At 39.3% G+C, this 23,871-nt stretch overlaps 1 protein-coding gene across 6 annotated transcripts in view; it reads left to right on the top strand.

Annotated features, from left to right (window-relative positions):
- PLSCR4 (phospholipid scramblase 4) overlaps positions 1–23,871 on the top strand; it is a 135,095-nt gene that overhangs the window by 61,566 nt on the left and 49,658 nt on the right. For 2 of the 6 annotated variants that reach the window (XM_019438881.2, XM_019438902.2), the window contains exon 1: positions 22,598–23,030. The exons of the other annotated variants lie outside the window; for them this stretch is intronic. The gene's annotated coding sequence lies outside the window, so the exon portion shown is untranslated. Of the gene's footprint in view, positions 1–22,597; positions 23,031–23,871 lie in introns of those variants that run through there. 6 annotated transcript variants of the gene reach the window in all.

A 23,871-nucleotide genomic window follows, 5' to 3' on the forward strand; every position in this document is an offset into this window, starting at 1 on the left:
AGCAACTGAGGCAAGGGGAAGTTTTGTGATTTCCTCAAGGTCTGTTTGTAAGTTGCAAAGCTGGAGTTCAAAAGTAGCTGATCTGGGTCCAGAGTCCCTGCTCCTACTGTCTAGCTGTACTTCAACTCACTTGCTAGCTCAGGAGGTGCTGGGACAACTGTCTGACCATAGCTCTTCCTGGGCCACATAACCAGTTTATTCTGAGGGAAAGGTAAAGAGGGATCTCCCCATCAGGACTCAGGTTGATGTTCAGGGCATTGCCAGGAGGGGAGGGCAGGGCAGGGTTTGTGACCAAAGTCACTTGTTAGTGCAGGTTGTGAGGCCAAAGGTAGTAGAACTGCAGACAGTTAATGGTTTAAGTCCGTAGTCTTCAACCTATCAGACTGATGAAATACTTGATACACTCGATAATTAAACACATATTGTTTTTATGCCCCCCACTAGGCATTCAAAGTCATTCAGGATACCAACAAACATTCTTTGTGCAGGATTGTCCTATGCATTGCAGGAGGTCTAGCATCTCTGGCCCCTGTCCTTTCAATATCAGCAATGTCCCTGTGAAAGTGACAACTACAAGGGCTCCCTAAAGACCCCCTCTCATCTCCAATATGAACTCTGAGATATGATTCATTCTGTGCTAAGAATCAGCAGTATATATCCATGCAAAGCCTTGAGGGGTAATCTAGAATTAGGATCCACAGGCAATTCATCTGTGCCTCACCAGGTTGTACCTCATATCTTTATGTGCCTGGTTTTGAAGCAATTCCCAGTTTCTGAAGGCATGCCCTAAATTTCTCCTAAACAAGATCCCTATTTTCTTTCAGCTCTTGATTCACAAGCCATATGAGAGATTCTGAGCTCATTCATGTTGCTATAACTTCATCAAGAGCTGAGTCCCAAGAAACAAAACTTGGAAGCCAAGTGTTTGAATGACCCTCTTCTGGGAAACAGCTAACTGGCTGGAGTGGTTGGGGTGGGTTGTATGCATGGATAGATTTGTAAAGAACAGCTAAAGCAAGAGAGGTCCCAGAAGTAACTGGTGAGAGAGAGCTGGCGAGCAATTCTAAGTCAAAGTCCTTAATGACTGTCAGAAATCAGAGACAAAATACAAATGCCAGGTCTCCAGGGTAGAAGCAAGTGTTAAATGAGAAAAAGGATCAAAGGTCAGGAAACAGATGGAGATGGAATTTAAGAGTTAGCTGTCCAGGAACATAAGAGTAGGGATGGGCTGGGATGACAGCCAGAATGTTGTGTGTTTGGGGCTTATTATCTCTGCTCAGTGGTGATGGTTGCACAACTCTCTGAATATACCAAAAACCACCGAACAGCACACTTTGAAAGAGTGGCTTTTATGGTATGAAAAATCTACCGAAATAAGTCTTTTAAAAAGTATATGTTGGGACAGATAGAAAATCAAAGAGAAAGAACGTGACAGGAATCTGTGTACCTAGTAATCCTAAGATCTTTAGTGGTAACACAAAATTTTTGTGGATATACAGAACTAAAAGTGAAATTGCATCTCTCAGCTATGGCATCCAGCATTATCATCCAGTTATTATTAAGACATCGTAGATCTAAGAGAGCAGCAGAGGGATTACACCGGTTTTCTTGTCTGAAAAGCATGATGATGTTAGCACCCACCCGCTGGTATGAGAAAGTGAAGAGTTTATTTTCCAGTCCGGGGTATTCAGAGTCATCAGGAATATCAAAAGCATGTCCCCCAAAATCATATTTTTCTGAATTTAATGATATGATTCATATAAAATGTTTTCTTTAAATCATTACCTAAACTAATTTTTTGTTCTACAATTATTTTTAAAGACATATGAAATGTAGTTGTTAATACATCTCCTTTTTTTTTTTTTTTTTTTTTTCTTGACCAGTATGAAGCTCAGGCATGACTCAATTTACTCAAGCCAATCATTTAAGCAGATTATTTAAGACTTGGCTCAGGTCTGGCAGAACACAAATAAATATTACAATGTAAAATAAACATATAATGGATATTATTAGATCATGTCCAGCCATGGCTAATTTTGTGGTAGATTGTATCATAGTTGCTCCTATGTCCAAGAACGTTCTAAGTTTGTTGAAAACTTCTACAAGGTAAAGGAACAGGAATGTGTAAACGTGGTTAAATAAAACAATGGTTTTAACCTCCTCTTTGGATGTGTACCAAAGTAACGGAGGAAGCAATTACCACACCAGCTGACACACAAACATTGTTTAACAAATATGTCCTCAGTGGATCGTTAGTTTTCAGTGTATTGTTAATTCATTTTCAAAACATTTTCAAATGTTCTTGGATCTTAATATAATCAAAAAGAGGTGAAAATTAGAAAAATGGAACAAACAGTATGTCCTTGGCGACGATAATGCCTGTGATACTTTCCATTTAGTTGGCACTCACTAAGTGACTATTCAAGAAATCTAGTAAAAGATACCATACATCTGTCCATCCAAGATATGTATTGAATCCAACCATGTGCCTGCCACTGTGCTAAGAACTGGGATTACACAGGTGCCACCTTGGACACAGTCTACCCATGAGCCCACAAAGCTAATTGTAACATACGGTGTGAGGATGATCATAGGGAGAGGTGCCGGAGGATCCATAAAAAGAGGATTTAACCCAATGGGATGAAGGAAGAATAGCAGAGAGGAGTTGGAAAGGTTTGCGGAGTAAGGCCTGAGCCAAGATTTGTATAGGAGTTACCCAGGTAAAGGGCAGAAATAGAAGAGGGATGGAAGTAGAAGATTCCAAAATAAGGGGATGATATGAAAAGAGGAACAGTCTGTTCAGTCTGACTCAGTCTGTTAAATGTCCGACTTTGTTTCAGGTCATCATGATCTCACGGTTCATGGGTTCGAGCCCCGCGTTGGGTTCTGTGCTGACAGCTCAGAGCCTGGAGCCTGATTCAGATTCTGTGTCTCCCTCTCTCTCTGCCCCTCCCCCACTCACGCTCTGTGTGTGTCTCTCTTTCTCAAAAAGAAATAAAAGAAAGAAAAAGAAAGAAAGAAAGAAAGAAAGAAAGAAAGAAAGAAAGAAAGAAGTCAGAAGCTCAACTGACTGAGTCACCCAGGTGCCCCAAGGCAATGAAGGATTTAAACAGGGGACTAATGTGGTTTGAATTGTGTTTTGGTGACATCATTAAGACAATGATTAAGACAATCATTAAGACAGTTTGCATACCTTTGTGGTATTAAAGAAGGAAAAGAGGACAATTATTTAAGAGGCAAGATCTACACACATGTAGCAATTGATTAGATGTTAATTAGTGGAAGGTAAGTTTCAAGGAAAACTCCTGATTTCTAGCTAAGTGCATTATAGTACCACCAATCAAAACAGGAAACATAGGAAAACATGCCTGGGATAAAATCAATTTTATTTTGAATCTGTTGAATTTGGGATGCCATTGCCAGGCCCCGATGGGAATGTCTAGTAGGCAATTGGATATATGAGTCTATAGCTGAGGACGGGCTCTCTGTGGAATCAAGAGGTTTGGGAATTTCAATACAAGGGTAGTCACTGAAAACATTTGAAAAGGTGAGATTACCCAACAAGGATTTGTCAAGTAATGTATCCTAGGGAACATGGACATTTAGAGGTTATGTGGCGGGGGGCGGGGGGGGGGAGTTGTGAAAGAGGCAAAGAACTGCAAAAGTATGAGAACCAGGAGGGTGTGATGTCAAGGAGCAGAGAGCCATGAGGGGTCAGTAAATAAAGACTTAATTGTTTCCATTGAATTTGGAAATACAGAGGTCATTCGTGAACTATGCCAGAATCATTTCCATGGAGAATTAAGAAAGCAACCCAGATTGCAAGCAGTTGAGAAATGAATGGAAAATAAGATAGAAATGCTTTTCAGTTGAGAAGAAGAGAAAAGTCTCCATGGTGTATAGGGAGAAACGGAGACAACAGAGTACTTTTTTCAGATCAGGGGCAAAGCCTAAATTTTGCCTAAGCAAAAGAAAGAAAAAAGAAAGAGTTGAAGATATTGGAGGTGGACATTTCAAAAGGCTAGGTGGTTTCTGGTGCGTGTTCTCAATCCAGAAAGAAATATCTATATATCTGGAAATAGCTGTCTGTCTGTATCTATCTGTATCTATCTATCTATCTATATGGCCTAAGGTCCAAAGGTTGGTACAGTGTATTGGCACATGTCGGCTAATTGAGATCGAGTCAACAGGACCAGGCTACCACATCTGAATTTCACATGTCTCCAGACTGGACTTGTTTGTTTTGTATATGGTAAATATATTCTTGAAATTAAGAATGCCTTGGGCCCTTTCTTCTATCCTGCATTTGTGTGTGTTTGAGTGTATTTCCATCTGACACATTAGCTCCCTCTCTTCTGTGTTGTTTCAATCTTTATAATATGTCTGGATCATTTTCACAATCAGAAAAATATTGAAAATATTTCCATTACGAACCTAACAAGAATCAATGGCCTGGAGAAGTTGACTGACTTCTGACTAAAATATCTGACTAAATTCAGTGGGTGGGGAACGGACAGTTTCTTTCTTGTCATAATAACATGGAAGGCACCAAATCCACAGGTAACATACACTTAAACAAGAAAAATATAGGGGCTCTTGGGTGACTCAGTCAGTTGAGCATCCAACTCTTGATTTCAGCTCAGGTCATGATCTCACAGTTCATGAGTTTGAGCCCTGTATCAGGCTCTGGGCTGAGAGCACCGAGCCCCTGTGTCTCTCAAAATAAATAAATAAACTTAAAAAAAAAAAAAAAAAAACAGGAAAAATATATACAAACATTGAAAGCAAAGAAATTCTATGTATTCCCTGGAAGTAGCCATTTTCAAATGTTCTATTATTTTGCATTATTTATTTTTAGAGCCTATAAACAAACCTGTTTCTGGTAGTCTTATGTCCCCCAAATTTAAAACTCATCACAGTATAATTATGATAGGAAGAAACATATTATGAGAATTGAACAAGAGCAGAGTAGAAAATAGGTTAACAAGGGGCACCTGGGTGGCTCAGTCGGTTGAGCATCCGACTTCAGCTCCAGTCATGATTTCACACTCCATGAGTTTGAGCCCCGCGTCGGGCTCTGTGATGACAGCTCAGAGCCTGGACCCTGCTTCAGATTCTGTGTCTCCCTCTCTCTCTGCCCCTCCCCTGCTCATGCTCTGTCTCTCTCTGTCTCAAAAATAAATAAAAATATTAAAAAAAATTTTTCTTAAAGAAAATAGGTTAGCAAACTTAACAACTGTCATATATTTGTGAGTATATATAACTGCTTACAAAGAAATCTGCTATTGAAAGCTAAGAGACATTGTTTTCAAAATCATTTGAATCATTGTAAAAAAATATTCAATAGCTCAATTACTGTGAACTATATATTAAACTACATTTCCAGTGTTTTCTTGGGCTATTCTTGGGCATTTAGTTTTTTTCTTCATGTAATTGAAGATCATTTTAGCAATTTTTTAAAAGTTAAGTGTTTTTTGTATTAAAATAATATATTAACTTTAAATGTATTGATTTTTGAAATCTTGAGTCTTTCCATTGAAAAGCATTGCTTACATTTCCTATATTTTACAACAAGCATTGAAATTTCAGTCTTCTTCATGAAGGTTCTATCCATTTCTTGTTAAACGTATTACTTTTTTTAAGATTTTATTTAAATCCAAGTAGGTTAACATATAGTGTAATAAAGGTTTCAGGAATAGAATTTAGTGATTCCAAAGTTGTCTCTATTGTGCATGGAATTTTTTAAAAAAAATTTAATGTTTATTTTTTTTAAATTTTTTTATATAATGTTTATTTTGTTTTTGAGAGAGAGAGAGAACATGAGCAGGAGAGGGGCAGAGAGAGAAGGAGACACAGAATCCGAAGCAGGCTCCAGGCTCCGAGCTGTCAGCACAGAGCCCGACACGGGGCTTGAACCCATGAATCGCGATATCATGACTGGAGCGAAAGTCAGACACTTAACTGACTGAGCCACCCAGGTGCCCCTATTGTGCATAAAATTTTATTTATTTTTTTTACTCTTTTCTTTTCTAGGACTAATGAAGATAATATGGGCGAAAAGAGGGAGAGGCAGAAAATAAATTTAATAAATGCATTCATAAATATAAGAATTTAAAATAAGTATACTACATAATTGAGAAAGACAGAGGGTGTAATGATTGCAAAGATCCTGGGGTGGGAGTGTGATTCTGACATTTAAGCATCAGAAAGAGGCTAGTGTGACCGGAGCAGAAGCAAGTGAGTGAGAGAGGAATAGGGGAGGAGATCAGAGTTGCTAGGGCATATGGGTCACTATGGGGTCTGTGGCTTCTCCTCTGAGACTGATAGAGTAAAAGCAAGCAAGTCAACCTTTCTTTACTGTAGCACCTCAAGAAAACCTCTTTTTTTTTTAATGTTTATTTATTTTTGAGAGAGAGACAGAGACAGAGACAGAGTGTGAGCAGGGGAGGGCCAGAGAAAAAGGGAAACACAGAATCTGAAACAGGTTCCAGGCTCTGAACTGTCAGCACAGAGACCAATGTGTGGCTCGAACTCATGAACTGCGAGTTCATGATCTGAGCCAAAGTCTGACACTTAACTGACTGACCCACCCAGGTGCCCGTCAAGAAAACCTCTTGATGACCCATTCTATTCTTATTCTCCTGCACACAAGGCAGGAGGGATCTGCCCATGATTCAGTTTCTTCTTGGCTTTAGTATAGGAACCCTGGCTTCAGAGACTGATCCAGCCCAAGAGTTCATGGTTGCGCATTAGCTTCCACACCAAGGCCACTATGGAACACACTGCCTCAGTGGCCCGCAGACTCCCATAAACATCAGCTTCCATCTGACTCAGGAAGAACAGACACATAGGATTTGGTGGCACAGGGAAGGGAGCTAATTCCAGTCATCACCCTCCCGGAAGCTCCTGCTTCAGAACCCGAAACTATATTTATCTTGGTCCAATTGCACAAGGTCTCTTTATTCTCACCTTCCCATATTTCAAAGAAATTGATAAAATAAAAAGCCACAAGTTAACACGAAGCAATTTCTATATCCCGATACATAGCATTTATTGTAAGTATTTATTTGATATTTTACGATGACTTTTATATAACATCATATTGTTCAACAAACCTTACTTTATTGTAAGCAATAGGCAAAAAGGTTTAGCTGTTTACAACAAAACTGTAGTTGGACTCTTCGCAGAACTATCTGAGGTTGTGGAATCACTCTTGCTTGAAACAATGAGTATGAATGTGATTAAAACAACGAATACCTTCTCGGCACTTATTTGTTATACATCATGCTAAATCCTTTATGCATGTGATTACCTCAGTCCTTCAAACAAGCCAGTGCGGTAAGCATTACTGACATTTTACTATTGCAAGGGAGGACATCTAGGGGGCACACACATGTCGAGTGGCAGGACTGATCTTGTCTGCCTCTAACCCAGGGGACCTAACATCCAGTCACTGTTTACAAAACCACCCAACAAAGGCAGAAGCACTCAAAGGCCACAGAACCTTTGCAAAGATATAAAGCTGTATTACAAAATCCTCGGTTCCAGGGGACCTGTTGAGACAGCGGAGCAGAGCAGTTCAAGACTTGTTTCAGTGAGCATCACACAGCTTTGTTTCAATGGAGAGCAGCATATAGGAGCAGTTGTCTGCTCTGATCTCTGCCAGGATACTCCAAGCCAAGAATTACATTTTTAGCTCAAGGGCACTGTCTCTCTTAGAGATGTAGTTCTAAATTGAGGGCATTAACTGAGCCTCTGCTTTTCAGTCTGTCTCCTGAACATCCAAGGGTATTATTTTGAAAAAAAAAAAAAAAAAAGAGTGATAAAGAACCAGAGAATCAATGTGCTATACTCAGCTTCTCAAATGACTGGTATAATTTCCTATCTTCATTATCAGCAGCAGCAGCAAGTAGCATTATTATAATCATTATTATAAGTATTTGTAGGCAAACTCTTTCTATAGTCAAAGTGTTAGGTATGATCTCTTGCACTAACAAGTGAACCTCTCTAGTCTTTCCTTCTTGGGTTAAACTGTTGGGAGCTGGGTGGAGGTGGGCAGGTCTGGAATCTTCTGTACAATGTACTGGCCAGGCACCCTTTGAACCCTGTTCGTGAGGTGGTCCCTTGAAACTTCTGGAGAGCTGTAATGATTGGAAAGTGGTATACTGAAGGAACATCATTCGTCCTCCTCTGAAAATTCTATTCCTTGTTTTTAGCACCAACACATTGCAATGCAAAGTTACTTCTATGTAATTCAAATACTTCAAAACAACTGGCCCATTCTTCCTTCTTCCTAAATCTTTATTTTTCCAGTGTAAATATTTCTGGCTTTAGCTGCTTTTCAAATGAAGCTATATCCAGATGCACTCTCACTCTACTGACTCTTTAAGACACTTTACGTTCTGCAGCTCTATTTGAGATGAGGCCCTGGGAACTAAATGATATTTCAGACACGTTCTTTGCATTGCAGAAGACAGGTGAACTGCCTGGGACCTTCCTTGCTTGGACACTGGACATCTATCTGCTAATGTAGATTAAGTTTGCATCCGCCCACGTGAGATGACTGAATCATACTGAGCGTGGAGTGTATGGAATCATTTGGAATTTTGTTTATTTTGCGTGGATTTTGGCAGTTTACTAATTAGGGTTTTGTTTCTTTGTTTTTCAGTGGATGTCACGTGACATAGTGAAAAGGGCACCAGACTTAAAGTCAGAGTATTTGGATTGAATCCTTACAACAACATTCAAGAACTCATTCAACAACATACAACAAGCTCATAAATTTTTTATTTTACCTCTCTGTTTTCTCATATTTAAGTTAAGCTTGATGAAGATTGAAGATAAAGTATACAAAAGGAGTTTCTGAAGACTTGTGTAATCATTAAGTATTGTTTTTTGAAAACTTAAAGTGAGAGTCTTTTCATTAACCCCTTTTGATTCCATCATGTGATTTTTGCCCAACTCTTTCATTGCTAAAAGACTTTTGCCAAGAGATAGGGTTAGCAATTATATTATTTTAAAACAATATACAAAAAATATGGTTGGACTATATTGAGAAGTAACTGGTGTTTTGTTCATGAAGAAGTAAAATTGCTTTTTTGCAAACTACAGTGATATCATTTATTTCAATCTCAGTTGGGGAAGTGAACAATTATCCTGGTGTTCCGGGAAAGATGAGTGCCTGACTTTTTAAACAGAAATACTTCAAAGTCAGTTAATGCTTCTTAAGCAGAGACGGGCAGAGGGAGGAACGGGTGATGCTCTTAGTTCGTCACTGGTAGCTTCAAATTATGGTAACTAGACCCACTGGTCAAAGAATGTCAGACTCCCTTAAGATCTCAGGGCTGCAATTCTTGACAGTGTTTATTGTTTATCACAGCACAACCAAGTTGCTTTGAGAACAACTTCCAAGTAGGGACTTATTGAGGGTGATAGTCCCTTGTGACACAATGGCTACAGCTATGGCTTGACCCAGGCCAAAACGAAGCCAGGATGAGTGCTTTTCTAATGTTCCTGGAAGGCTGTGATTGTACCAAGGACACTGCCAAAACCCCTCCCTGCTTTGCCAAAGCCCATCAGCAGAGTAATGAATGCAGAGGTGTAGGCTAAAGTGCCCATGGCAGTAAAGAAAACCAGATCGTGTTTTGTTCTAACGGCACAAATCGTGCTTTCAGAACTGTGAAAAGCCAAACCTGAATGCTCTTCTGATGACGGATTACAAAGTAAGGAAGGACTAGTTTCAAGAACATAATGTGGGAGGAGATTATATTGTAGTCTGAGAGACATCAACAATAATAAAGATGACAAAACTCTTGCTTAAAGATTAGCAGATCTACTTAGAACTTAGAAAAGCTTTGGGTTTGTTTCTACTAGGTAGTCAAAAAAAGAAAAATCATGTCCCTCTCTCACACTCTCACATTCCTTAGTCCCCATCCCTCCACCTTGTCACCACCCCCTTCGGTGAGGCTAACAAGCAAACTGAGATCCAGGAACAGGATGGTTCACAATGAGGGGCGCTATGTCTGCACAGCAGAAGAAATATGCCTATTCATGAAAACTACTAAAGAATTACACCTAAAGGAAACAATGATTTTATTAGTAAAATTTCAGTGTGCCTACGAATTTTAATACTTTTTTCAAAAATATTATAAGAAAATGTAAGTACAGAAGTTGTGTTGAAATGTCCTATTTCACATGTCAGCATAGGAAGGAGAGTTAGAGATCCAAGATAATTTCTCTATAACTGAACAGTATTATATTACCTGCTTTATTTGGGCTTTTTTTTTTTTTTTTTTAAAGCCAGCCACTTACCATTCTCTACATCTTTACCTATACGTACTAGAAAAGCATCCATACTTTCCTAAGATGACCAGCATTTCTATCATAGATGATCGGCTCAGGGACCGTTTTCTGTCATGTGAATACAGAAGCAGAGAAAGCCAGACCTTAATAAAATAAATAAATAAAACAAAAAGAACAATAGAAAATACAGAGAGACAAGAGATGGAGAGAGCATTTACTTGTTTCCCCAAAATATTAGAGGTAGACCTAGTCGTTAGTCTCTGGGGTCCACACCATAACAATTAAATCAGAATCTTTGTGGATAGAGAGCCCAAACACTGATATTTTTACAAATCTTGCCGGGTAAGTCTACGGGGAAGCCAGCTTTGAGAACCATGGTTTTAGACAGTTGCTGAGGCCCAAATGCATCTACAATGAGGGCTTGAAAGATACCCCTGTATCTGTTCAATAAACAATTCTTAGTTGATGTCTCCACCAGAATTTTAAAATATATCGTAGGTGCCATATTTCATTAAAATATGTTTTAATGCTGGGGTTCCTGGGTGGCTCAGTCAGTTAAGCAACTGGTTCTTGGTTTTGGCCCTGCCATGATCTCATGGTTTAGTGAGTTCAAGCCCTGCATTGGGCTCTGTGCTGGCAACACAGAGCCTGCTCGAGATTCCCTTTCTCCCTCTCTCTCTCTCTGCCCCTCCCCCATACGTGCTGTCTCTGTCTCTCTCAAAATAAATAAATAAACTTTATGGAAAATTAAAAAAAAAATTGTTTTAATGCTATGTTACATTTTGATCAGTTGTCTCGGAGAGAAATTTACAGCACATTTCTGAATTGTCATTCCTTTGACCAGAGGTTTTTGTTTGTTTGTTTTGTTTTGTTTGCCTTTTTTTTTTCAAAGGTAAAGTTTCAGGGTTACAAACAAAATATACGTAATTGTATTAGTTTAGTAGGAGTCTCAGTTTCATGGTTTTCAACACTGAGCATAAGAAACTGCAGAATTTCCCCGGTTCCATTGTCCAGAGATCAATGACTACAGTTACTTCCTAAGTGTTACCAGTTTCTGCAGATGTTCAGGAACATGATGTTTCTACCACCTCTATCTGCCTTTTAAATAGGGAACATGTAAGTTTATAGAAAGGTGGACACCAAAAATTAATGAAATTTTTATCTTTTTTACATGAAAAGTACAATCTTCCAAGTGTTGATTTTGTCAGATTTTCTTAAAAACTTCTTTTGACTCCTTTTCCCCCCTTGGAAACCTTGAGCCAAATCTTTATTGTTTTTCTCATTCTTTGATGAGCTTTTCACATATTCTTCTGGTATTTGCTATAGATTCTTGATATACACTTCATGCACTGCAAGATTCAATCTGGTTTGGACATAATTTCTTTTTAATTTCATTTCTATAAACCCCTTTCTCTTTAACTTGGTAACTTATTCGCTATATCCAAATTAAGAAGAAGCAATGTTCACATCACTCAGCTTTCTTACCTTAATGTCTTTCTTAATCTATCACTAAGAGAGATAGATATTTATGTTTGCAAAGGGCATCTTCACATAATTTAGATTCTGCCTGTTAACATCCAGCAGTTTGCTTAGTCATAAAGTAAAGGCAAGTATTGTAAATCCAAATATTTCCCTTGATTCAAATAATAAAAACAATCATAATGCCTTCATTCTGAGATGATGATGTTCACTTTTCTTACATTCATACCCAGGGGTCGGTTACTGTATTTCCTTCAAGACTCGATGTGACTGTGTATCTGGCTATCTGCATGGTTGACCAACATTCCCTAGAAGTCAGAGTGGTTTCCATCACAGTCAATGGATCTCTTCTTGAAGTACTGATCTTGTACACTGTATTAGTTTGTTTGATTGGTTAGTCATTTTCGTATAGTATATTTCAATTCTCTGGAATCTGTCATAAAACAGAACAATCAAAATTTGTTTACTAAATTTTTAATATATATATTTTTAGAACTCAACAAGTGGGTCATACCAAATTTTACTTCTCTTACCAAAATGTTCGTTTAGCAGCCCTACATTTTGGTTTTGCTATCATTGCTTTTAATGGACTCATTGGAGTCCATTGGAGTGGACTTAATGGAGTAATTGTTAGTACTCCAGAATTAATCTCATTTCCTCTTCCCTCTGTTTTAACTGTGTCTTCCTCTTTCATTGACTGAAATTTCTCTTTTGGTGCCATTCAATGAGTCAAACATTTATGGATATCTGCAAACCTTTCATTTTTTGTTTATTTTTTTAGGAGATCAAGAATCCTTTGATGAAAAGGTGGGGAATTCTTTTGTTTTCTTATAGGTGGACAGATTCACTGCTTCCAAACAGCCTAGAAGAGGAAAGTATCCAAAGTAAGGAATGTTTTAATGTACTCTCACACTGGGAAGAAATATTGTTTTGTAAATTTGACAGACATTTTTGATTCTATCAGCTCAGAAATGATGGCCAGGTAATCTGAAAAAGTATAACACAGAATTAATCAAACCAGGAGCTAGAAAGATTCAAAAGAGAAGTTTTCTTTTCCATGTTGCTGAAAAGTTTCATTTGAATTACTATTCAGTTGTGAAATCTTCAACAAGTACTTATTAATTGGCTAAAGTGCCAGGATTATACTAATTCATGGAGATTCAGATGTGAAGAAACTGGGCTGGGGTGCCTGGCTAACTCAGTAGGCAGAGCATGAGACTCTTGACCTCAGGGTTGTAAGTTCCAGTCCCATGTTGGGAGTAGAGATTACTTAAAAATAATAATTTTAAAAAATCTTATAAATAAATAAATAAATAAATAAATAAATAAATAAATAAATAAAAGAAACTATGCTGATGGGAGCTTCAGTCTTAAATCATCAAAATTTCTTTGAAAGAGGAGCATTGGCATTATGTCAATGACAAATAAGAATAAAGATTTAAAGGTTTGTCACAGATCAAACTGGAACTTAAATGTTTGTAGTCTTTTTTTGGTGTTTTTTTCCAAAACATAAAGATGTAATTTTGTTGTAATTTACAAAAATCTATTGTCAAGACTGTAAATGAAATTTAAAGCAGGGAAGAAAAAATAATTTTTTTAATGTTTATTTATTTCTGAGAGAGAGAGAGAGACACAGTGTAAGCAGGGGAGGGGCAGAGAGAGAGGGAGACACAGAATCCGAAGCAGGCTCCAGGCTCTGAGCTGTCAGCACAGAGCCTGATTCGGGGCTTGAACTCACAGACCACGAAATCATGACCTGAGCTGAAGTTGGACGCCTAACCGACTGAGCCACCCAGGTGCCTTAGGAAAGATAAATTTTCAACTGATACTATTCAGATTCTATTCTCTTTAGCTTAAATAATTTATAGTTTGAATTAATGTAACTTGGTTGCTTATTTCATAAACTTTCCCAAACAAGTAACAGTAATTTTAACTAGGAGTGCTCCTCTTTACTTCCTTACTTTGATTCATACTTTTGTTCTGCAAATAATTTAGTGCTAGTTATGTGTCAAGCGCTGTGCTTGGCTTAGCTCAGACTTCTTCCAAATTAATGAAAGAATCAGCACAGATTTTCTGCAGCCCAGCTGGATAGTCTCTCCACTAGTCTCTCCACGAAACGTCTGCACTTGTTTTCATCTTCTGGTACATCGGACAGGTACACTCCATACAAATTAAACTGAAAGTCAGGAGGTCTGTTGGATGTACTCTTATGAAGCTATCGTGTTCCTCCTCTTGTGATGTTGTTCAGTACACTTCTCATGCATTCAGAAATCTTAATTCTCTGGTCCAATAGGCATGTATTATCTCCCCTCCACTGTAAAATGATGGACTACTCTTTACAAAGTCTTTCTCATACAATTCAATGAACACATCAATGTACTAACCTTTTTTCTTTAAGTTATTTATTTGGAGAGGGAGAAAGAGCACACTCGGATTGGGCATGGTATAGAGGGAGAGAGAGAGAGAGAGAGAGAGAGAGAGAGAGAGAGAGAGAGAGAGAGAGAGACTCAAGCAGGCTCTGTGCTGTCAGCGCAGAGCCTGACACAGGGCTCCATCTCACAAAGTGTGAGGGCATGACCTCAGCCGAAATCAAGAGTTGGCTGCTCAACTGACTGCGGCCACCCAGGCGCCCAATCAATGTACTAATTTAATGAGACTTGTTTTCTTCAAATTGTCTTGTAGATTTACATTTTTATTGAAATATGAGCCTTAAAGACACTTTACAACTGTCTACTGCTGGACAAACTATTTAGGCTACCTCTCTGTGTCACATAGCCTCTCTGTTCCCTGGCCTTCCTCTGCCCTTCTCTACCAGAAAGTGTAGCAAGATTGAGGTATTTTTGGAAAATGGAAGATAAAAAAAGAGGTTAGAGTGGGAGAGAGCCAAAGCATAAGAGACTGTTAAAAACTGAGAACAAACTGAGGGTTGATGGGGGGTGGGAGGGAGGGGAGGGTGGGTGATGGGTATTGAGGAGGGCACCTTTTGGGATGAGCACTGGGTGTTGTATGGAAACCAATTTGACAATAAATTTCATATATTGAAAAAAAAAAAGAAAAATGGAAGATAACAGTAATCCCATTTTTTTTTTTTTCTTTACAGGTCAAGGATTTCGATTTCTTTTTGCTTTTCTTTGTAGATATGGTATATTCACCTAACCCCTGGAGCTTAGTAGAGGTGGAAAAGTATTAATGTGGAAGAGATGTGAAACTAAGAACTGATAATGAGAGTGAATAGCATCCCATAACACAGAGGTATAGTGGGAGCAAGTGGAGGCCAGTTGGGAAGCAGGCAGGAATTACTGCATTATTAAGGCCATGAGGGAAATTTCTATCACCTATATGCAACACAGAGTCTCTTTTACCCATGGCTTCCTACATGTAAGACAGAGAACACATGTTTCTGAATCAGGTTTGTTATTCCTGTTTTTTTATACATTAAAAAAATGTTGTTTTTTTTTTTCAATTTAAGTTTAGTGCTTTCAAATGGAGGCATTACCCCACTATTCGTCACTTAGTTTGATTTCCAAGGAACCCAAAGAGATGGCTCAGGATACTTTTAAAATATCTGTTGAATGAAATGATAACAGAATACCAATTTGATGTGTGCTTCAACTCTCTTGTTTTATTAGAACTCCAAAGGTTGAATTTATTAGCTTTCCAAATTATGTATGAGTATGAGCTTATATTCCTCACTGTGTAAATTCAACTCCAAATCTTCTGTAACTTTTTTAGTTTTCTGGCTCTAGATTCTCTCTTCCTGCAAAACACCTTGTGGACTTGTTTGTTTATAGAGAAATATAAATATTTTTAATATTTATTTTAATGTTTATTTATTTATTTGCAAGTGAGTGAACGGGGGAGGGACAGAGAGAGAGGGAGAGAGGGAGAATCCTAAGTGGGCTCCATGCTGAACTTGATCAGTGCAGGGCTTGATCTCAGGAACCAGGAGATATGTCTTGAGCTGAAATCAAGAGTTGGAGGCTTAACGAACTGAGCCACCCAGGTTCCTTGAGATATATTTTTTAAAAATCACCCCATGTTTTTTAGTATAATTTTACTTCAATAAGATTGAAATTCTCTTTCTTCTTGATAAATCATTTTTATTTGTGCTTCCTTGAGGTGATATTGAAATAATTTTGATTGGGTTTCATGTGTTCCCCCAAACACTTCAGTCATTCTTTTCCATTCTTTATTGCTGTATTCTTGAAGATGCAACCCACTTTCCACTTCATGTATCAAAGAAAATTTGAATAGATGGTATAAATGAGTTCAAGCTTTTTTAAGTTTTTTTTTTAAATGTTCATTTTATTTTTGAAAGAGAGACAGAGTGCTAGTGGGGAAGGGGCAGAGAGAGAGGGAGACACAGGATCCAAAGCAGGTTCAGGCTCTGAGCTGTCAGCACAGTGCCTGATGCGGGGCTTGAACTCAAAAACCGCAAGATATGACCTGAGCCATGCTCAGGTTGGCGAAGTTGGTGCTCAACCAACTGAGCCATGCAAGCACCTTGAATACAAGCTTTTAAAATCATATAAACTACATCCATGGGCACAAAATAACATGTAAATGTTTCTTTGAAACCACTGTCAATTATATTTTCAACATCATAGAACATGTGAACATTCAGAAAACTAGTGAAAGGCAAACTCTCCCAATTTCCACAGAGAAAAAAGTGCAATATTGACTTATAGAAATCTTATACACACACACACACACACACACACACACACGTTCTATTTTAATTTTCTCTGGTTGCTTTAACAAATTGCCACAAACCAGATCACATTAAATAACAGAATTCTATTCTGTCACAGTTCTGGAGGCTAGAAATTTGAAGAAAAGGTGTTATTAAGGTTGATTCATTCTTGCAGACTCAGAGGAAGAATCACTTCTATACCTCTCTCCTGGCTTCTGGAGGTTGCTAGCAATCCTTGGTGCTCCTTGGCTTTATAGACACATCACTCCGCTCTCTGCCTGCATTGTCACATGGTGCTTTCCTTCGTCTGTCTCTGTGTTCCAATTTCTCTCTTCTTATAAGGCACTAGTCATTGGGTTAGGACCACTCCAATTTAGTAGGGTTGCATTTAAATTTTTTTGTCAATGTTTATTTTTGAGAGACAGAGAGGGACAGGCGTGAGCAGGGGAAGGGCAGAGAGAGAGGGAGACACAGAATGTGAAGCAGGTGCCAGGCTCTGAGCTGTTAGCACAGAGCCCAATACAGGACTTGAAGTCATGAACCGTGAGATCATGACCTGAGCCAAAGTCAGATGTTTAACTGACTTAGCCACCCAGGCGCCCATAGTATGGTCTCACTTTAATTTGATTACATTCATAAAGGCCCTATGTCCAAGTAAGATCACAGGCACAAGTACCAAAAATTAGGGCATTAAGATCTTTTAGGGGGATACAATTCAATGCACAATACACTACAATATCAATTTCAGGCAAATTTATAGTATTATTTTTTAAATAATAGAATGTGAGCATTTAGCAAAAGGAGTGGTAAACATTAACAATTTTGTGTTCTCAAATATCAAACTTATGAAGTGGACACATTTTCCTTTCCTGCTTGTTACTATAGAGAGATCATGGGACCACCATGATGAACATTGTTTTTAACATACATGTAGCACAAATGTTCATTTTAATTGCTTTGGGCAAGAAAGAAAAAAGTGGCTATATAACAGGACAGTCTAAGTGGATTTTTAGCTGGTTGAACAATTATCAAAAGTATTAATTACTGAATTTCTTTCATCCTGAAATTAGCCTCTAGTGGTAACTTATCAAATTCTTTATTTATCCCAGCATTTGTATCAGTGACATAAATGTAGACGTTAAAAAAGTAGACATAAAAAAGTCAATGTATATGACAAAATCTAAGAAAAAAGCTAACACAAAAGGTTAACAAAATACAGATTCAAATTAACCTTAATAGGCTACATCTAATTTTAGTCATAAAGCTGTGGACCTAAATGGATTTAATGAAGAAAATGAAATTATATAGGCAAAGTACAAGTTTCTCTTTCTAAAATAAAAAAGTCAGTTGCCCGTACAGACTCTATTATCTATAGCTTTAAAGAGCTGGTTTGAGGATACTGTCTATAAATGGATAACCACATTGTGTTCTTAAATTGCCATTAAATGAGTTTCTGGGTGAGACCCCCCCCCCCCCCCCAAATTAGCCCTAAGTCAGCAGGTAAGATTCCAAAGAGAGCAAAAAAACTTCCATTATGTGCACTCCGGAGAGAAACAATTTCATTACAAGGATTTCTGTTTTTACTGACTTTTCCTGGTTAATGTGCCAGAGAAGTCAGTTTGAAACACAACATTTGTAACAAGTCCATCCATAAGGAGAAATCTGACAAGGAGACACTTTACCCTGAAGCATATTGTTGCTGGCATCCCGTTCGTATCTAATGCTGCACATGAATAGAAATATTTCCAGTTGTACACGTACTCTCTTTACACTGATTAGTTGGAAGGAAAGTTCATTTTCTCCGTCAATGTTATAATGTATGAACGCTGTAGGGGCCATGGAGTACTCTGACTCCAAAATTTTTGAGAGTAGCTAGGAGGATGATCATTGAAATCTGGGCAATTCACCTAATATTATTTGCTGGCAAAAAAAAAAAAAAAAATCAAGGAATACTTTAGTTGCTGGGAAAAGCCTTTCTCCACCATGCTCATATCCTTCCACCCCCAACTTCAGCCTACTCTCATTTTTAAAAAATGTTTATTTGTTATTGAGAGACAGAACGTGAGCAGGGGAGGGGCAGAGAGAGAGGGAGACGCAGAATCTGAAGCAGCCCCAGGTCTGAGCTGTCAGCATAGAGCCTGACTTGGGGCTAGAACCCACGAACCGTGAGATCATGACCTGAGTCGAAGTCCGACACTTAACTGACTGAGCCACTCAGGTGCCCCAGCCTACTCTCATTTCTTATGATTTTTGTTTACTGTTTTGTTAAAATTCTTTGGGTTCCATTTCCCTTATATCTTATGCATAGACCTTACTGGACTAAAGAACGGAGGTCAGGAAATAAAAGATCATCTACCAAATACTAATAAGTAAAATTTCTGTCGTATACAATGAAAAGACAGACTCCAGGGTCACTAATGTTGGGGTTTAATCACCACAAATATACTAGAAATGGTTACTATGCCCATAAAGCTAACATAATTGGGCCTCAATAATAGGGTCCTATTGATATTTCGTTGTGTTACACAGTATCAGACCAACTATTAAAAAGTAATTAATAACTCTAAGGAAGCTAATCTCAATGTAAGGAATCTGCAATCATGAAAAAATAGAAGTAGCAAAAAGAAAGAGCGTTCAGTCTTCAGAAGAAAATATTTAAGGAAAAGTGGATAGCAATTTACAAAAACTTAAAAGGCTACTGAATTAAAGGAAGAAATATATTATCTTTTGGAACAAAAAGTAGAAGCAAGCAAAAACACAGAATGTCTTGTGGATATAGATTTTAATAAAAAGAACTTTATAACAGTTTGGTTTCTCTAGCAATGAAATACTTGAAAATGTTATGAGTCTGTGAGAGTTAGAATTTCAGTAATGATAAGTTAGCTTGGGGGCACCTGGGTGGCTCAGTCAGTTGAATGTCTGACTTTGGCTCAGGCCATGATCTCGCAGTTCATGAGTTCAAGCCCCACATCGGGCTTGCTGCTGTCAGCACAGAGCCTCCTTAGGATCCTCCGTCCTTCTCTCTCTACCCCTCCCCCACTTGGCTCACTCTTTCCCTCTCTCTCTCTCAAAAAAAAAAAAAGATAAGTTAGCTTGTACTGGAATAACTATCCCATGGATAATAATGAACCTTCAACAATTACTTGAAGACACTGGAGAGCTGTCAAAAGCAGTCTAAAACTATAGAGGATTTGACCAGTTAAAGAAGAGAATTATAATAACTGAGTGAGATCCATGTTTATACAGCCATTTCCCTGTGGACAGTCCCCAGTCCTCAGGTGCAGGGCAGCTACAACTCAAGTGGAATGCTTCAGTTTTATTGACTTGTGATGTCAGTGAAGAGATTACAGGCTGCGCATTGAGGGTAATATCAGAAAGTAAGGTGATACAGAGGGAAGAACGTTAACATTTGCCTGTAAAAAACCCTATAATTCTTGACTGACCATTGAACTATACATGCGCTGAGGAGTCCCCAGTGATGACAGCAGAAAGTAACAGCTAAAAGGACTGGACAGAGGTTTCTTTTGCTGTTCAGTGCCAGGAAATAGAGTTTGGAATATGAGGACTGCCAAGGATAGTGGGGCTTGGTAAAACCTTCAGGCATTTGATAGACTGGCCTTAACACAGTATAAACCAAAGGTCCAGGAGTTAAAGATGATCTGCCTTCAGCTACATGTCTGAGAACAATTAATCCTTTTCAGAGAAAGAAGACAAAAATCAGAAATTCTACAATTATCCACAATATCCTATACACAATAAAAAATTAATATACATCCTAAGAAACAGAAAATTGTGGCTATGTCAAAAAAAAAAAGCTACCTATGCAAATAGAGCCCAAGGTGAAACAAATATTGGAACAGAGTAGTAAACAGGTATTATAAATATGTTCAATAATTTAAAGAAAATTATGGTCAAAATGAATGAACAGGTGTGCAATCTCAGCAGGTACATAGAAGCTGTGAAAAAGAACCAAATAGGAATACAAGAACTGAAAAATGTAATATCTGTAATGAGCTTAACAACAGATTGAAATAAGGCCAGTAAATTATGAAAAGCAAACCATAGAAATTATTCAATTTAGAGAGAAAAAAATTGGGGGGTGCCTGAGTAGCTCAGTCGGTTAAGCGTTGGATTCTTAATTTCAGCTCAGATCATGATCTCATGGTTCGTGAGATAGAGCCCTGCATTGGGCTCCATGCTGACAGCCCAGAGCCTGCTTGGGATTCTCCCTCTCCTCTCTCTCTGCCCCTCTTCCCATGCTCTCTCTGTGTCTCTCAAAAAAAAAAAAATAAATAAATAAATAAACATTTAGAAGGAGAGAGAAAAAAAAATTGGAAAAAAGTAAATAAAGTCTTGGTGACCAATGAAGTAACAGTAAGTAGTCTAATATACATTTAATTGAATTCACAGGAGGAAAGGAAAGAACAAGAATCAGTTTGGGAAGTAATTTAAAGGAATTAGGGTTGAAAGTTTAACTACTATCAACCTACCTATCTATGACACTCAGAGGAAACTAAGTAGGATAAATACAAAGAAAACCACACATCATAAACTAACTGCAGAAAACCAAAGCTGACACATTTCATCTCAAAAACCAATAATACGAATCCCATCAGATAAAATGGAGGTTAAAACTGTAAATTGTAGGGGAAGAAAAAAAAATCTGTTCACCCAAAATTCTATATCCAGTGAAGATACCATTAAAATGTATATAAAATAAAAATATTTGTCTGGAGTTGTCCTATACTACAGGAATACCAAAAGAAATTCTCCAGCCCAAAGGGAAATGAGGTAAGTCTCTACAAGAAAAAATGAGAAGCAAAAATTATACATATGTGAGTAAATATAAAAGTTACCTTTTTCTTTTCTCAATCTCTGTAAAAGACAACTGACTACTTTATCAAAACATAACATTTTATTCTGAGGTCTATAATCTGTGTGCAGGTTAAGCATGAGAGCAATGGCACATAGTGTTGAGGAACCAAAAAGCTCTGTTGCAAATTTCTTAATTTTATACGAAGATGTACAATATTAACTCTAAGATGGTGGTGATTTAAGAACAACCGGTACAAACAAAATAATACAAAGAGGTGTAGCAAAGGAGCAGAGCAACTCTAATAGGATTAGTACAAAAGAATAATGAATTTGTCATCCCTCGAAGTATTCAAGTAGAGATATCATCAGATTAGGAATTTCAGAAAGACAAGGGTTTAAATCATTTTTACTCCCCTCAAAACTTCTGATTTGGCCACAAGACACACTTTCCATTATTTCTCCCTCCCTCCACCTCAAATCAGTGTGTTTCACAAGACGTGTCTTGCTTTTGAATTGTTTGTTATCTTTCATGTGGCCATTGTAGATATTTGCATTCATAAGCTCAATTTCTTGACCACTCTTGTGAATTTAGAACAAAGCTAATAAATAGTGTTATATTTTGCTGTAGTTTTGGCACTAGTTTCTTTTATGCTTTCCATGTGGCTTTCTTTCTGTATTTATGTAATGCCTTGTGCAATGATTACTGAGAAATACAATATGAACTTTTAAAACCTATTCTTACATGCATAGTAACAAAATAGCATACATACAAAAGAAAATGGAAAATTCCAGAACTCCCCTCCCATATGCCTTCCCCTTTCCAAACTTTTCCCATAGTGGAGCACTGCCAAGTACTTCTCAGTGCTTAATCTAATTTACTTCTGCCCAGTTCTGAATTTTTTTTTATAACGTTAGGGGCCTTTAGACTCCCCTAGCTCCAGTCAGTGACTTGTTCTCCCCAGGGACCACCACAAACCTGAACCCTAGGAGTTTCAAAAAAAAAAAAAAAAAAAAAGCATTGTGCCTAACAATGGTAATTAACAAATGGCATTTTTCTCCAAAGGTCAGAAAACTAGGCAACCCTGCTCCCCTCCCCTCATTCCCGGACTCCCTCCCTCCAACATCAAGTTGGCCTCCTCCAAACCTGTGGAAAAGAAAACAAAATGCCTGGGACTGCACTGTGTTTCCAGCTAGCATTGCATTGCCAAGGCCAATTCTCCAAGCCAAGGGTCTGGGGGTGGGAGCAGATGCAAATTAACAGGCTCTTGCGAAAGAGCCTTTCCATGCTCTGTAATCTCGGTCAGCAAAACTCTTCCTCACAGGCTGTGGAACCTGCGTCTCTGATTAGATGCAACCGTCGACTTGCCCTTACCTTTCTCTTCCTCTCACTCTAGAGCTGCGACAACCTTCCTCCCCGGGTCCCCCTCCCGCTCCTTTCTCATTCGGAAGCCCACGCCTCCCGGGACCACCGACCCGAGGCGCCGGAGCGCGGAGCGCGGGGGGCGGGGGGCGGGGTCGGAGGCCCGCGCGGCCGCGCGCCCCGGGGGAGGGTCCGGGCGAGCCGGGGCCACGCCCCCGAGCCCCGCACCGCCCCCTCCCCTCCAGGCTTTAGTTTGTTTTTAATTTGGAAAGCCCTCCTCTTCCTGCCCCCTTCCTCCGCTCCTCCTCTTTCCTCGGCTCCGCTAGGAAAGTTAGACCCCGGCGGGGCGTCGCGGGTGCCGAGCGGACGGCGGGCCCGGCGGTGAGTGGGCCTGCAGGGCGGGCGAAGAGCGGGGTCCGGGCGGTGGGCGCCGAGCTGCGTGGCGGGGGTAGTCGGGGCCTGCGGGCGTCCTGGGCTGGCCCTCGGCGGCGCGCTGCTCCCGCAGGTGGCGCGGGATTGCGAAGCGCCTCTGCCGCCGCGAGAGGAGGCGGGACAAGCAGAGACCTCTTTCCAATCCTGAGTTGGGGGTCGGGACCTCTGGACCTTAACGTCTGCCGCATTGGTCCCGGGGTGAAAGCTTTCGAGTGGGGAGACCGTTGTGCCGCAGCAATAACGCGCTCTGGGAGAGCTGGCTGCGCTTCCCGGCCCTCCCTGGCCCCTTTCTAGCTGCTCCTGCGGGAAGAAGGTGCGTTGCCCGGGTCGCTCTCGCCACCCGCGGGTCTCTGTACCTCAGGCCGGGTCCTGCCTGATCAGGCTCCCGTTGCCGCTCTCGCAGGCATTCCCTTGGCGCACCACTCACGGAGGCTAGGCTGGTTCGCAGGTGAAGGGTTTTGTAGTAACTTCGCACGCTTGGCGGGCAGAGTGGCGGGGGTTGCAAAAGAGGACCCTTCTCTCATTCTAAAAATGCGGGCTCACTGGGGAGATGTAATTTATTTCGGGGTGTACTTGCATTGTTTCTGTAAAGTGAAACGTTTATGTTTTAAGACAGAATTTTCTTTCATTTATTTTCTGGTCTTTTTGTCTTCTCTTAGAATCAACAACTTGAGTTTTTAATTTTATATTGCATGTTTAAAAATGTAGCTGCCATGGGGAGCCTGGGTGGCTCAGGTCGTGATCTGGCAGTTGCTGAGTGAGTTCCAGCCCTGCGTCGGGCTCTGTGCTG

This window comes from Panthera pardus, unplaced genomic scaffold (assembly GCF_024362965.1).
Source record: "Panthera pardus isolate Hobbes unplaced genomic scaffold, ASM2436296v1 HiC_scaffold_16, whole genome shotgun sequence".
Lineage (NCBI taxonomy): Eukaryota > Metazoa > Chordata > Mammalia > Carnivora > Felidae > Panthera > Panthera pardus.